The sequence below is a fragment of the Theropithecus gelada genome, chromosome 13 (assembly GCF_003255815.1).
Source record: "Theropithecus gelada isolate Dixy chromosome 13, Tgel_1.0, whole genome shotgun sequence".
Taxonomy (NCBI): Eukaryota; Metazoa; Chordata; class Mammalia; order Primates; family Cercopithecidae; genus Theropithecus; species Theropithecus gelada.
The window spans coordinates 62650331-62663839 of record NC_037681.1 but is presented as its reverse complement, the minus strand read 5'-3'; the positions used below and the strand labels follow the sequence as shown (position 1 = coordinate 62663839).

Below are 13509 nucleotides of genomic sequence, written 5' to 3'. Positions count from 1 at the left end.
TGAAACAGGTCTCCTCCTCCCTTCCCTGGGTGGTGGGATAGGAGATACGGACAGATTTAAAATTAAAAAGGAAAAATCAACAAGGCTCTCTTATGAATCAGACACTTCATGAATAAAATCTCAGGTGCTCCCCATAGTAACTCTGAAATATTATCACTGTTTTAAAAATAAGGCTCATGGCTGGTCATGGTGGCTCATGCCTGTAATACCAGCACTTTGGGAGGCCGAATAGGGAGGATGGCTTGAGTCCAGGAGTTTGAGACCAGCCTAGGCAACAAGGCGAAATCCCAACTCTTAAAAAATTTAAAACAAACAAAAAGGCTCAGAAAAGCTAAAAGTGGGATAACTGGAGTTTGAACTTTAAAAAGTCCATGCTCTTTTTACTGAACTTTGCTATGTCTATTTTTACCTGGGAATAATGCTGCCTACCAGGGTTCAAGCAATCCTCCTGCCTCCGACTCCCAAAGCGCTGGGATTACAGGTGTGAGCCACCATGCTTGGCCCCTGAAAGTAATTTTAAAAGTAGGCTGGGCATGGTGGTTCATGCCTGTAAATCCCAGTTCTACGAGAAGCCAAGGTGGGCAGGTCACCTGAGGTCAGGAGTTCGAGACCAACCTGGCCAACATGGTGAAACTCCGTCTCTACTAAAAATACAAAAAATTAGCCAGGCATGGTGCAGGTGCCTGTAATCTCTGCTACTCGGGAGGCTAACACAGAAGACAGAGGCTGCAGTAAGCCAACATCACACCACTGCACTCCAGCCTGGGTGACAAAGCAAGACTCTGTCTCAAAAAAAAAAAAAAAAAGTAATTTTAAAAGTAAACTCTAAAATATAAGTACCCAGGAGCAGTGGTTCACGGCTTATAATCCCAGCACTTTGAGAGGGTGAGACTGGCGGATCGTTTGAGCCCAGGAGTTTGAGACCAGCCTGGGCAATATGGCAAAAACCCTTCTCAACACAAAAAAATACAAAAATTAGCCAGGCAGGGTGGTGTGCACCTGTAGTCCCAGCTACTCTGCGAGGTGAGTGGGACGATCACTTGAGCCCAGAAGATCCTCTACATTATTTTCCATTTCCTCTACATTGTTTTTCAAATATATAAAAATTTTAATTGAAATCTTTACTATGCAGCTATAGTAATTAAGACAATGTGATATTTGCTTAGTGACAAACATAGATTGACATACCAGAATACAGAATGCAGAACTTCATCTACACATACGTGGTCTGTTGATTTTCAGCAAAGGTGCCAAGGTAATTTAATGGAAAAAGGCCAATCTTTTCAATTAGTTCAATTGTGCTGGAACAAAAATCATCAGTGTGCAAATAAATGAACCTTGACCTCATACCCTATACAAAAATTAACTCTACAGAGATCATCGACCTAAAAATAAGAGCAAAAACTAAGAAATAATAAGAATCTTTATGACCTTGGGTTAGGTGAAAATTCCTTAAGCAGGACACAAAAAGTATAAACTATAAAAGAAAAAAATAAGTTGAACATTAAAATAAACTGATAAATGAATTTCATCAAACTAAAAAACTTTCACTCTTCTAAAGACTGTTAATTTATGAAAAGGCAAGCCACAGACTGGGAGAAAATATTTGCAAACCACATTTTTTATATAGGACTTGTATCCAAAGCATATAAAATACTCTCAAAAATTAAGGCAATTCTTTTTTTTAAAAAATGAGCACCAAATAGGCAAATTCATAAAGAAAACAGATTCATGGTTGCTAGGGTCTGAAAGGAGATGTATATGCAAATGTTCACTGCAGCTTTATTCATAACAGCCAAAACTAATAGCAACTGAAATGTCCATCATCTACTGAATAAACTAAGTGTGGTATATTCACACAAAGAAATATTACTCAGCAATAAAAAGGAATGAACTAGTGAAACAAACAACATGGATGAATCGCTAAAGCAATATGCTAAGTAAAAAGCACAAAAAAGACCACAGATTGTAAGATCCCAGTCATGTGAAATTCTAGAAAAGACAAAATACACTGGATGTGGTGGCTTACCCCTGTAATCCCAGAACTTTGGGAAGCTGAAGCAGGCAGATCACTTGAGCCCAGAGTTCAAGATGAGCCTGGGCCACATGGCAAAACCCCATTTCTACAAAAAATACAAAAAAAAAATAGCCAGGCACAGCAGTGTGTGCCTATAGTCCAGTTACTTGGAAGGCTGAAGTGAGAGGATCACTTGAGCCTGGGAATTGGACGTTACAGTGAACTGAGATCCTGCCACTGCACTCCAGCCTGGGCAACAGAGTGAGACCTTGTCTCAAAAAAAAAAAAAAAAAAAAAAAAAAATATATATATATATATATATATAAATATAAATATATAAATAATGGAAAAAAGCAGATCAGCAGTTGCCAAGAATTGGAGGTAGAGGGAAGGGACTGACTACAAAGAGGCATGAGAGAATTTTTTGGGTAACAAAAATGTTCTATATCTTGATTGTAGTAGTGAATACACAATGATATAAACTAAGACCCATTGTACTCCTAAAATTGTCATTTTATTATACGTAAAAGACAGCTCAATAAAATGGATTTAAAAATTTAGAAATCTGAAAACTACTCTGTAGTTCTACTCTTTCACTAAAACCAAGATACGAAATGCTCTAATGTTGTTTTAAAACAAAGGACTGTGAAAATTTGCTATTGAGAATGCATTTGATAACAAAAATGACAGACAAATCCCCAAAGGAGCAGAGTATACCCAGTTTTAAGTAAGTCCAATGAAGTCTGACAGAAATAGCTAACTACCTTATCCAGGGTTAAAACAAAATGTCAGTGATGTGAGGTAGGAAGAGATTAATAAGCAAAGAAAAGAAAATGATTCTCAAAAGCCTGCTCTAAAAACACTTTCTCATACATCTCTTAGGAATGTGTCTTTATCTCATCTGTTGTTTTTCAAATTCCATAATCTACCCTAGGGTATACAGCAAGTTTGTCAAGTTAAGGCATTAAAAATATTTACCTTACAGTTAAAGATTTTTTTTTCAAATGTAAATTAAGGACTTTCAAAAAGTCAAAAATCAAATTCATTGTGGATCCAGAATGAACTTGTGTTTCCCTGTGCTTAATACAGGGAAATAAAAGTATATAGTAACGTAGTTTAGGATCTCCTTAGTTATTTTGGCTATGTATTTTTCTGTGGCAATTATAAGCTATTTGGAAAATAGGAAAAGTGATTCAATCCGAAGTAGGTAGCTAGCATTATTCCCAGGTAAAAACAGACATAGCAAAGTTCAGTAAAACAAGCATAGACTTTTTAAAGATCACACTCCAGTTATCCCACTTAGTGAAACTAGAATGGGTCTGAGAATTAGACAGTAATGTATCAACATTTCCTGATTTTGTTGCTTGTAGTATGATTATGCAGGAGAAAGCCTTATTTACAGGAAATAAACTCTAAAATGTTAGAGGGTGATGAGGCATCCGTTTAGCAATTTAATTCTCAATAGCTTTTGGGGGCCTTTTTACTTGGTATTAAAAAATAATGATATTTCAGAGTTACTATGAACACTTAAAATTATATGCTTAAAATGCCTGATTCATAAGAGAGTCTTATAGATTTTCCTCTAATTTTAAATCTGTCCGTATCTCCTATCCAACTGAAGAAAAGAGGGAAGACCTGTTTCAGACCCCTTTCATGTCTCTCCTAGATTACTGCAAAAACTCCACACTGATATTCCCATTTTCAATATTGTCTGCTCCAATTCATTCTCCCCAGTACCAGCAGACTAAACTTTCTAAAATCCAAACTTGATTACAAGTCCTTTAGTGGCCCCCCCATCACCTTCAGGCCCAAAGCCAAACTCTTCAGCATGACACTGAAGATAATCAGTGATATGGTCCTCTCCTGCCTTCATCTCTCATCTCTATATTCAATTATTAATATTTACTTAGTAGTTCCCCAAAGACCCCATGCTATGTTCAGGAGACTATAAAGAAGGCTCTCTAACTGCCTAGAATTAAATCATGGCTCAACCTTAAGCCAAGGCTGAACAAGTTTCAACCTTAAGCAAGCGCTGAAAACTTTTTTCTATAAAAAACCAGACAGCAGAGATTTTTAGGCTCTGCACGCCATTCGGTCTCTGTTACAACTACTCTACTCTGCCACTGTCACGTGACAGTAGTTACAGACAATCCCCTAAGTAAACGAGTATGGCTGGTTCCAACACAATTTTATTTATGGATATTGAAATTTGAATTTCATATAATTTTCATGTGTCACAATATTCTTTTTATTTTTCAACTACTTAAAAATGTACAAACCATTTTCTCAGACAGAATGCAAAAGAGACCAGACTGGCCAGAAGGTGGTAGTTTGTCAACCCATAATCCTGAGCAAGTCATTTTCCCTCTCTTCAACTCAGTTTCTTTATAAAATGAAAAAAAAAAATTAATATATGCTCAGGTATTATATTATTCCAGGAAAAATGATTTTGCCAATATGTCACAGATATATCATTGCACAAAGGACAGAAAACTAGATTATATAAAAACAAAAAGTTAAAGAGAATTATATCAATCCACTGATCCTATGGTTTTTCCCATCGGCCAAAGCAGTTAGGCACTAGATACGAGAGCAGTTACCACTCAAAAGGCAATACATTCAACCTACTATAAAACACATTCTTGTCCTTAAGAAATGTATTGCCTAATTGAAGAGACAACATGAAATACTTAAAGGGCTATATATGACTTAACAACATAAGGCAAATATATGATTGATCTCTGTAAGTAAAATCAAATGTGCTAGATTTCAGAAAATGGGAGAGAAAATTCCTGTGGATTAAAGTGGTCAAAAGAAGAGGTGGACTTAAACTACTTTGGATAAACAGGAATTAGTAAGAGAAAGGAAAGATATTAAATAAATAATGGTATAAAAAGAAACCAGTTAACAAAAAACTAAGCAAGAAAAGGGATACAGAGGGAATCCATGTAGGGGCCGTGGTAACAGGTGAAGCTGGAAAGGTAGGAGAGAGCCAGGTGGCAGGACAACTTGGACACCATACTAGAGTTTATCTCACAGAAACTTGAGATGAAAGCTCTTAAAACAGGGAGTGACAATGAAAATGGTGTGTTAGAATAAATAATCTGGTGGCCATATGCAGGTTAAGTAAGAATACAATGAGATAAAAACCATACCAATGGTTTTCAAACTACTGAAAACAACTCTTTCTTTGTTGCTGTGACACAGACTCATTCAAAAAACATTTAACACCATCTTATAGGTGCTACTACTAAACAACTCTTCAGAGCACAGCAAATAGCCCAGATTGCTTTAAGTACCAAAGTAGGTGTTAAAGTCCGGAAAGAAAGAGGGCCAGAAGGTGGAAGAGGTGACCTCATCCTGGTCACACAACCCACATTTTGCCTCTACCAACACCACCACCCACAAACAGCTGTTTTAAGACCTCCCCAGCATCCTGAGAATTCTCTAGTAACTGGATATAGGTCCTCAATCCAGATTGATAAACAGTGACCTATAATAATTAACCTGAAAAAAAAGATTTTATTGAAATACAGCCAAATTCTTTAATAAGAAAAAATACTAAAAATAAAAAGAAATGTATGTCGAACCATAAAGGTAGCATAGTAAATAATAAGACCTTAAATATAAATGATTTTTTAAAAAAAGGAACCGAGAATGGAAGCCTGCAAAACGTACATGTGTATTTTATACATACATATATATATACCAAAAACCTATCAAAATCAGATACAGTGACTAAGATGTATAACAAAGTGGCCCTAGGGCAGCTATCAATGTTATAACTACCTGTTTTTGTATCCCCAAGATTACTTTTCTATATAATCTGATCCAACCATACCCCACACAGGTTATATTACCAACATCTAAGAAAAAAGGATAATGTGCTCACAACCAACAGTGTAGACATCAATTGTTTTTACAGAAGCCACTGACCTCCTAAGAGTGAATAATTTAATTAAAACTCTTTATTGTCTATCTCCCTTCACAATAATATAAGCTTCATGAGAGTAGGGATTTTTGTTTTGTTCACTGACATATTCCCAGTATGAAAACAATGCCTGGCATGCAGTATTTACTTAACAAATATTTGTTAAATCGTTAGATTTTCATTCTGGGAGCTATAATTAGCGTCAGTCACCACTCTGTCACCCAGGTTGGAGCACAATGGTGTGATCTCAGTTCACCGCAACCTCTACCTTCCAGGCTCAAGCAATCTCCCCACCTCAGCCTCCTGAGTCCCTGAGACCACAGGCATGCACCACCATGCCTGGCTAATTTTTTGTACTTTTGGTAGAGATGGGCAGTGGGGTGGGGGGGCCTCATCCAATACAATTGGTATCCTTGTAAAAGAGGAAATTTGGGCAGGGCGCAGTGGCTCATGCCTGTAATCTCAGCACTTTGGGAGGCCGAGGTCAGCGGATCTTGAGGTCAGGAGATCGAGACCATCCTGGCTAACACCGTGAAACCCCATCTCTACTAAAAACACACACAAAAAAATGAGCCAGGCATGGTGGCGGGCGTCTGCAGTCCCAGCTACTCGGGAGGCTGAGGCAGGAGAATGGCATGAACCTGGGAGGTGGAGCTTGCAGTAAGCCGAGATTGCATCAGTGCACTCCAGCCTGGGTGCCAGTGCGAGACTCCGTCTCAAAAAAAAGAGGAGGAAATTTGGACACACAGACACCAGTGATATGTGCACACAAAGAAAAGGCCACACGAGGACCCAGAAGATGGCAACCTACAAGCTAGGGAGAAAGGTGTTATAAGAAATCAAACCTGGCCGGGCGCGGTGGCTCAAGCCTGTAATCCCAGCACTTTGGGAGGCCGAGGCGGGCGGATCACGAGGTCAGGAGATCGAGACCATCCTGGCTAACACGGTGAAACCCCGTCTCTACTAAAAATACAAAAAAACTAGCCGGGCGTGGTGGCGGGCGCCTGTAGTCCCAGCTACTCGGAGGCTGAGGCAGGAGAATGGCCTGAACCTGGGAGGCGGAGCTTGCAGTGAGCCGAGATCGCGCCACTGCACTCCAGCCTGGGTGACACAGCGCGAGACTCCGTCTCAAAAAAAAAAAAAAAAAAAGAAATCAAACCTGACAAAACACTGATTTCTGACCTCTAGCTTCCAGAACCGTGAGAAAATATGTTTCTGTTGTTTAAGTCACCCAGTCTGTAGTAATTTCGTATGGTAGCTCTAGCAGACTAATAGACATGTAAACAAGATTTGGGAAGTGATATAAAATAAAGAAATGCTTGTGATATTTGGTGGAAAAGATACAGTTTTCAATTTTTTCATTAGAGCTACTGTTTTCTCTAAAAATGATTAAGCTTCTCCCCTTCCCCCATAGTTCAGTCCTAAAGCTATCAAGGCAGCCAGTGCAAGGCAAGTGTGTAAGGAGGTCATTCTGGTAGAGGAGCAGCACAGCATGGGGTGTCAGAGTTTAGTGTGCAGGGTATCAACAACCAGGTGGATGAGAAAGGCAGCCTGGCATAGGATGCTGGAGCCCTGGGTGGGATGAGAATGTCAGTACAAGATGACCAGGCAGCCCACCACAGGTTCAATCAGAACCTGAATAGGCAAGGAAGTAGAAACCAGTGGAGACAGGAGACTGATTGTGCATGGGAGGACTCATCAAATAAATAAATACGCTAAATATAATGGAAGCCAGGTTTCTGTTGGGGAAGTAATTATAAAAATATAAAGGAGGAAACTAAAATTAATCCTATGCTGTTGTAAAAATATAGCTGTTAACTATATCTATATATTGCCACACACACGTACATAAATATATTCCTTAATTTTAACTACTGTGACAAGGACTCCAGCAGCATTGAACACAACTAGCGCACAGAGCTTGGTTTCTAAATACCTTTCTCCATAAAAGAACTAGGGCTCTTTGGCAAAATGGCTGATTCTAGGGCTGGAGCAAAAAGAGTACAAGACGAACCTCAATCATCTTATTGTGTCACAACACAAGAAAGTCAACAAAGAATGATGAGAACATGGCAAAAAAACAAAGAAGACAGTTTAGAGGGGCATCTACTTGCCAAAACAGGGCCAATTGAAGCATCAAAATAAACAGTAATGGATTATAACCCATCAAAAAAATAAGAAACCTGGCCAGGCACAGTGGTTCACGCCTGTAATCCCAGCACTTTGGGATGCTGAGGTAGGTCATCTGAGGTCAGGAGTTTGACACCAGCCAGGCCAACCTGGTGAAACCCCATCCCTACTAAAAATACAAAAATTAGCCAAGTGGTAGTGGCGCACACCTGTAAACCCAGCTATTCAGGAGGCTGAGGCAGGAGAATCGCTTGAGCCTGGGAGGCGGAGGATGCTGTGAGCCACGATCGCACCACTGCACTACAGTCTGGGTGACAGAGTGAGACCCTGTCTCAAATACAAAATAAAATAAAAATAAGAAACCTGAGTCCATACAGATATAAACCAATACACTGAAGGTCTGATGAAGAACTGAATAGTTACATCGTTTCAAAGCGCATTTTAAAAAATAGCTATTAACTACCAAGTAGAACAAGAAAAATAATCTTGCAATTATTAAAACTGTAAAATTGTGGACAAATCTAGAAGACACCAAGTGATCAAAATGGACATCACCAGTAATGGGATAAATCAAAACTGTGTGCCACCTAATAGGATGCAATGAGACAAACATAGCTTCACTTCTGTGGCATTTCTCCCAAAATTGCATAATTTGAATTTAAAAACATCAAATTTAGGGACAGTCTACAAAACAACTGGAGGGCAACTTTCCAAAGTGTCAAGGTCACAAACCCCAAGGAAGACTAAGGTACTGTTCCATATCAAAGAGACATGAGAACTAAATTCAACATGTAATTGTGAACTAGAGCTTTTTGCTATAAAAGACATTACTGAGACAATTAGTGAAACTAGAAGGGTCTGAGAATTAGACAGCAATGTATCAACATTTCCTGATTTTGTTGGTTGCAGATGGTTATGTAGGAGAAAGCCTTATTTACAGGAAATAAACACTAAAATGTTAGAGGCTGATAGGGCATCTGTTTAGCAATTTAGTTCTCAAATTGTTATAGTATAAAGAAGACAGGCACTTTCATCACCTCTTAGGCTAGGTAAAGGTTGCAAAGATAGGTCTACAGAGGCCAGGAAAGAAATGACTAAAACAAGCTGCAGTAGGGACTAAGGATACCTGGCACACCACTTAGTGAATATATAGACCATCTGGAATGGAATGCAAGCCCAGAGTGGCAAGATCACTCTATTTTTCAATAGAAACCAAACATCTACATTGTTATACGAAATTTCCCAATTTTTAAAACATTCAAAAGGGCCAAACAAAACATGTCTGTTGGCTAAATCTGAACCACAGCTACCTCTGGCCCAGAGACATGTTTCTCAAACTGAGGCTTAGGGATAAAAGGAAGCCACGTGATATACACAAGGAACATATTCTTGGAGCCGCAGTTTTATCTCAAGGGTTTGCCTGGAATTTTCTGGAAGACAGGATAGTTTCAAATTTTTTTAAAGCTATACTATGAAGTATAATGCACAGTTCATATTTTTTTAAACTTTTCATTTGAAAATTATTCCAAACTCACAGAAAAGCTGTAAGAACAAAAACAGTACAAAGACTATCCACATAGCTTTCACCAAATTAACCTATTATTAACATTTCATCCATTGGCTTTATTTACACACATGCACATATGCATGCTCTCTGTCCCTCCCTCCCTCTATATGTACATGTATCTGTGTGTATATATAAAACACATATGGTCACGTGCGGTGGCTCACGCCTGTAATCCCAGCACTTTGGGAGACTGAGGCGGGTGCATCACTTGGGATCAGGAGTTCCAGATCAGCCTGACCAACAGAGTGAAACCCTACCTCTACTAAAAATACAAAATTAGCCGGGCATGGTGGCATCAGCCTGTAATTCCAATTACTCGGGAGGCTGAGGCAGGATAATCGCTTGAACCCGGGAGGCAGAGGGTGCAGTGAGCCGAGATCACGCCACTGCACTCCAGCCTGGGCGACAGAGCGAGACTCCATCTCAAAACAAAACAAAAAAGTCCCACATATGCATTACATTTGTTTCCTAAACCATTTGAATATAAGTTATAAACATCATGGATCATTCTCCATAAAAACTTTGGTATGTATTTCCTAAGAATAAAAGTATTCTCTTACATAACCTGAACACAGTTATCAACTTCAATAAACATTAATGCAATACTTACTACCATCCATATTCCAATTTTGCCAAGTGATCCAATAATATCCTTTATTATATTTTCCCCTAAAATCAGGTAGTCCATTTAGTTATCATATCTCTTAAGTCTTCTTTAGCCTGGAATGTTTCCAGACTTTGTCTTTATAACATTAAAAAAAATAAAAATAAAAAGCCCAGCTCCCCGACGTTTTAAAAAATAGGATGTTCCCCATTTGGAGTTTAAAATTTCCTCATGATTAGATTCAGGCTATGAATTCATGGCTGAAAAACACCATAAGTGATGTGTTCTTTTCAGGGTATCACATGCAGACACAAACAACAACCACTGGTAATATTTATTTTGATCATGCACACAATGTGCATGTGTGCAAAAAAGACAACAATATGGTTGTCTGATTTCACCACCATATTGAGTTACTGTTTTCCCCCCTTACAAGTAATAAGCATTATATGGGGAGAAATTTAAGACCATGCAGACATCCTGCTCCTCACCAAAATATCCCCTTAGATTTAGCATCTATTGATGATTCCTGTCTGAATAAATCTTTATTATAATTGTTGCAAAACAATCACATTAACTTTAAAGTTACACAGATTTCAACTTTTGGCTATACTCCCAGATCCCTTAAGTGTAAGTGCTCAGTCCCCTCCACTTTAGAAGTGCTATAGTGCAATGGTTTGAGTGTACTAATCAGGGACAGCTTCCTGGGGAAAAAATGTATTTGAGCAAATAAGTGGGGAACCAGTCAAGACACAGATAACTCCATCAGACTGGCTTAAAAGTAAAATAAAGCAATATGGTAAACCCTCTTTTTTTGCAGTTATTTTTGGCTCCCAGGGCTTTCTCACGTGACAAGCATCACATGGGGGATACTCACCACACTACAAACAAGGAAAATCCTCTTACTTACTTGAGACAGGGTCTCGCTGCTCACTCTGCCGCCCAGGCTGGAATGCAGTGGCATGATCATAGCTCACTGCAGCCTCCACCTCCTGGGCTCAAGCGATGCTCTCACCTCAGCCTCCCAAGGAGCTGGGTATGTGCCACCACGTTCGGCTAATTTTTGTTTTTTTGGTAGAGACAGGGTCTCACTGTGTTGCCCAGACTGGTCTTGAACTCCAGGCCTCAAATGATACTCCTACCTTGGCCTCACAAAGTGCTAGGATTATAGGTGTGAGCTACACCACCTGGCCTGAAAATTCTCTTTCAAAGCAAAGAATTGATTTGCAAGGCAAATATACCCCAGCCCTACCAATATCATAAAATCACTTCTTTACATACTGAGTTTGCCTCAATTACGTTCATTCTAGAACTAATAAATATCTTTCTGCTCCTACTGATGTTAAACATACTCTAATTATATTCAGACTCTAAAAACTTATCAAAGACATAGCCCACAACTCATGATTACTTCTGATTGTTCATCCACCTTTTCATGTATGTTAACCTTTCAAACTCATGATTACTTCTGATTGTTCATCCACCGTTTCATGTATGTTAACCTTTCCACCTATTCTCTCAAAGATAGGGATTAGCCACTAAAAATGTATCTTTCATCTGATTGTGACCAACAGAAATTTTACACTGAAATCTAAGACAAATATACATAACTGATATTAAATGTTCCATGAAGCAATCTCACATGAAGTACTGATATTTTACATTATCTCTTCCTTGTCTCATTTTTCTAACGTTGGTCCTGACCACTACTAAACTGAGTTCAAAAACCATTCATAGGTCATGCATATGACTTGTACTTGAAAATAATACCCCAGAATCTGGCACACAATTCTTTATTGGATTCCCAATAAAGTCCAGAAGATTTCACTCATTTCGCGTAAAATGAGAAATAAGAACAAAGTGAGTTGTTTGTTTGCTTGCTTGTTTGAGATGGGGTCTCACTCTGTCACCCAGGTTAGAGACCAGTGGTGTGATCTGAGCTCATTGCAACCCCCACCTCTTAGGCTCAAGCAAGCCTCCCAGCTCAGCCTCCCAAGTTATCTGGGACCACAGGTGTGCACCACCATGCCTGGCTAATTTTTTTGTACTTTTGGTAGAGACGGGGTCTCACCATGTTGCCCAGGCTGGTCTCAAACTCCTGAGCTCAAGTGATCCGCCCGCCTCAGCCTCCCAAACTGTTGGGATAACAAGTGTAACCCATATTTAATTTTTCAAGTAATTTTACAATTTTTTATTCAGAGATTGTGTATTATAATCTTTTGGTCTTCAAGTGTCATTTCTTTTAAAAAAAACAAGGTATGAAAGTGAAGGTTGTTAAGTCATCAACTATATGCTAGTCCCTAATTTTTTTCCTCCACATTTTACTCTACATTTTACTGGATCATGAAATCTCCACCTCAAGACTTCAAAGACACATGAGAGTTTCAGCCTTCAATAAAACCTTCAATACAGCCTTCAAGAGGCTTATACATTTGGCTTAGGTGGGTGTGGTATCTGCAATCCCCCAGCACTCTGGGAGGCCTCAGCGGGCAGATTACTTGAGGTCAGGAGTTCGAGACCAGCTGGGGCAACATGACGAAACCCATCTCTACTAAAAATACAAAAATTAGCCGGGTGTGGTGGCACACGCCTGCCATACCAAACCTAGTCGGGAGGCTGAGGCAGGAGAAACCCTTGAACACAGGAGGCAGAGGTTGCAGTAAGCTGAGATCACACCACTGCACTCCAGCCTGGGCAACAAAGCAAAACTCCATCTCATAAAAAAATAAATAAATAAAAATAAAAACAATTTGACTTAGGGAAATAACAATTTTAAGATTTGTAATAATTACTTTCACTTTATAACTGTAAGAAAAAAACATTTCGCAATAAGTACCCCAAGAGTGGTCCTATCAAGTGTTCAAGGAAGAATACTTCGGAAAAGAAATAAACATTTTCACAAAGGAAATAATATTTGAGTTGAGCCTAGAAGGGTATTGAGAATGGTCATCAGGATGAAAAGATGAAAATTTGAGGAACAAGAAATAGGCCATTTTGGTCAGAACATGGTAAGACAGTCGAAAGAGATGACAGAGGACTTGAGAAGAGGCTAAGAGGCTAAGGTGTTTGAATGTAGTCATCAAGGCAATGAAGCAATCTGAGAGGGTGAATGGCACAATCAAAGTATGGCTTTAGGAAGATTAATCTGAGGGCCTTGTACAAAATAAACTGGACAGGTGGAGATTCTTGACGTCATGCAATAATCCATGCATCGAATAATAAGTACCTGAACTACAGCGGTGGAAAACAAAAGGGATGAG

The 13509-nt window shown here is 39.0% G+C and overlaps 1 protein-coding gene across 2 annotated transcripts in view; it reads right to left on the bottom strand.

The window, feature by feature from the left end:
• EML4 (echinoderm microtubule associated protein like 4) overlaps window positions 1-13509 on the bottom strand; it is a 159042-nt gene that overhangs the window by 138703 nt on the left and 6830 nt on the right. The gene's annotated exons all lie outside the window — the stretch shown is intronic.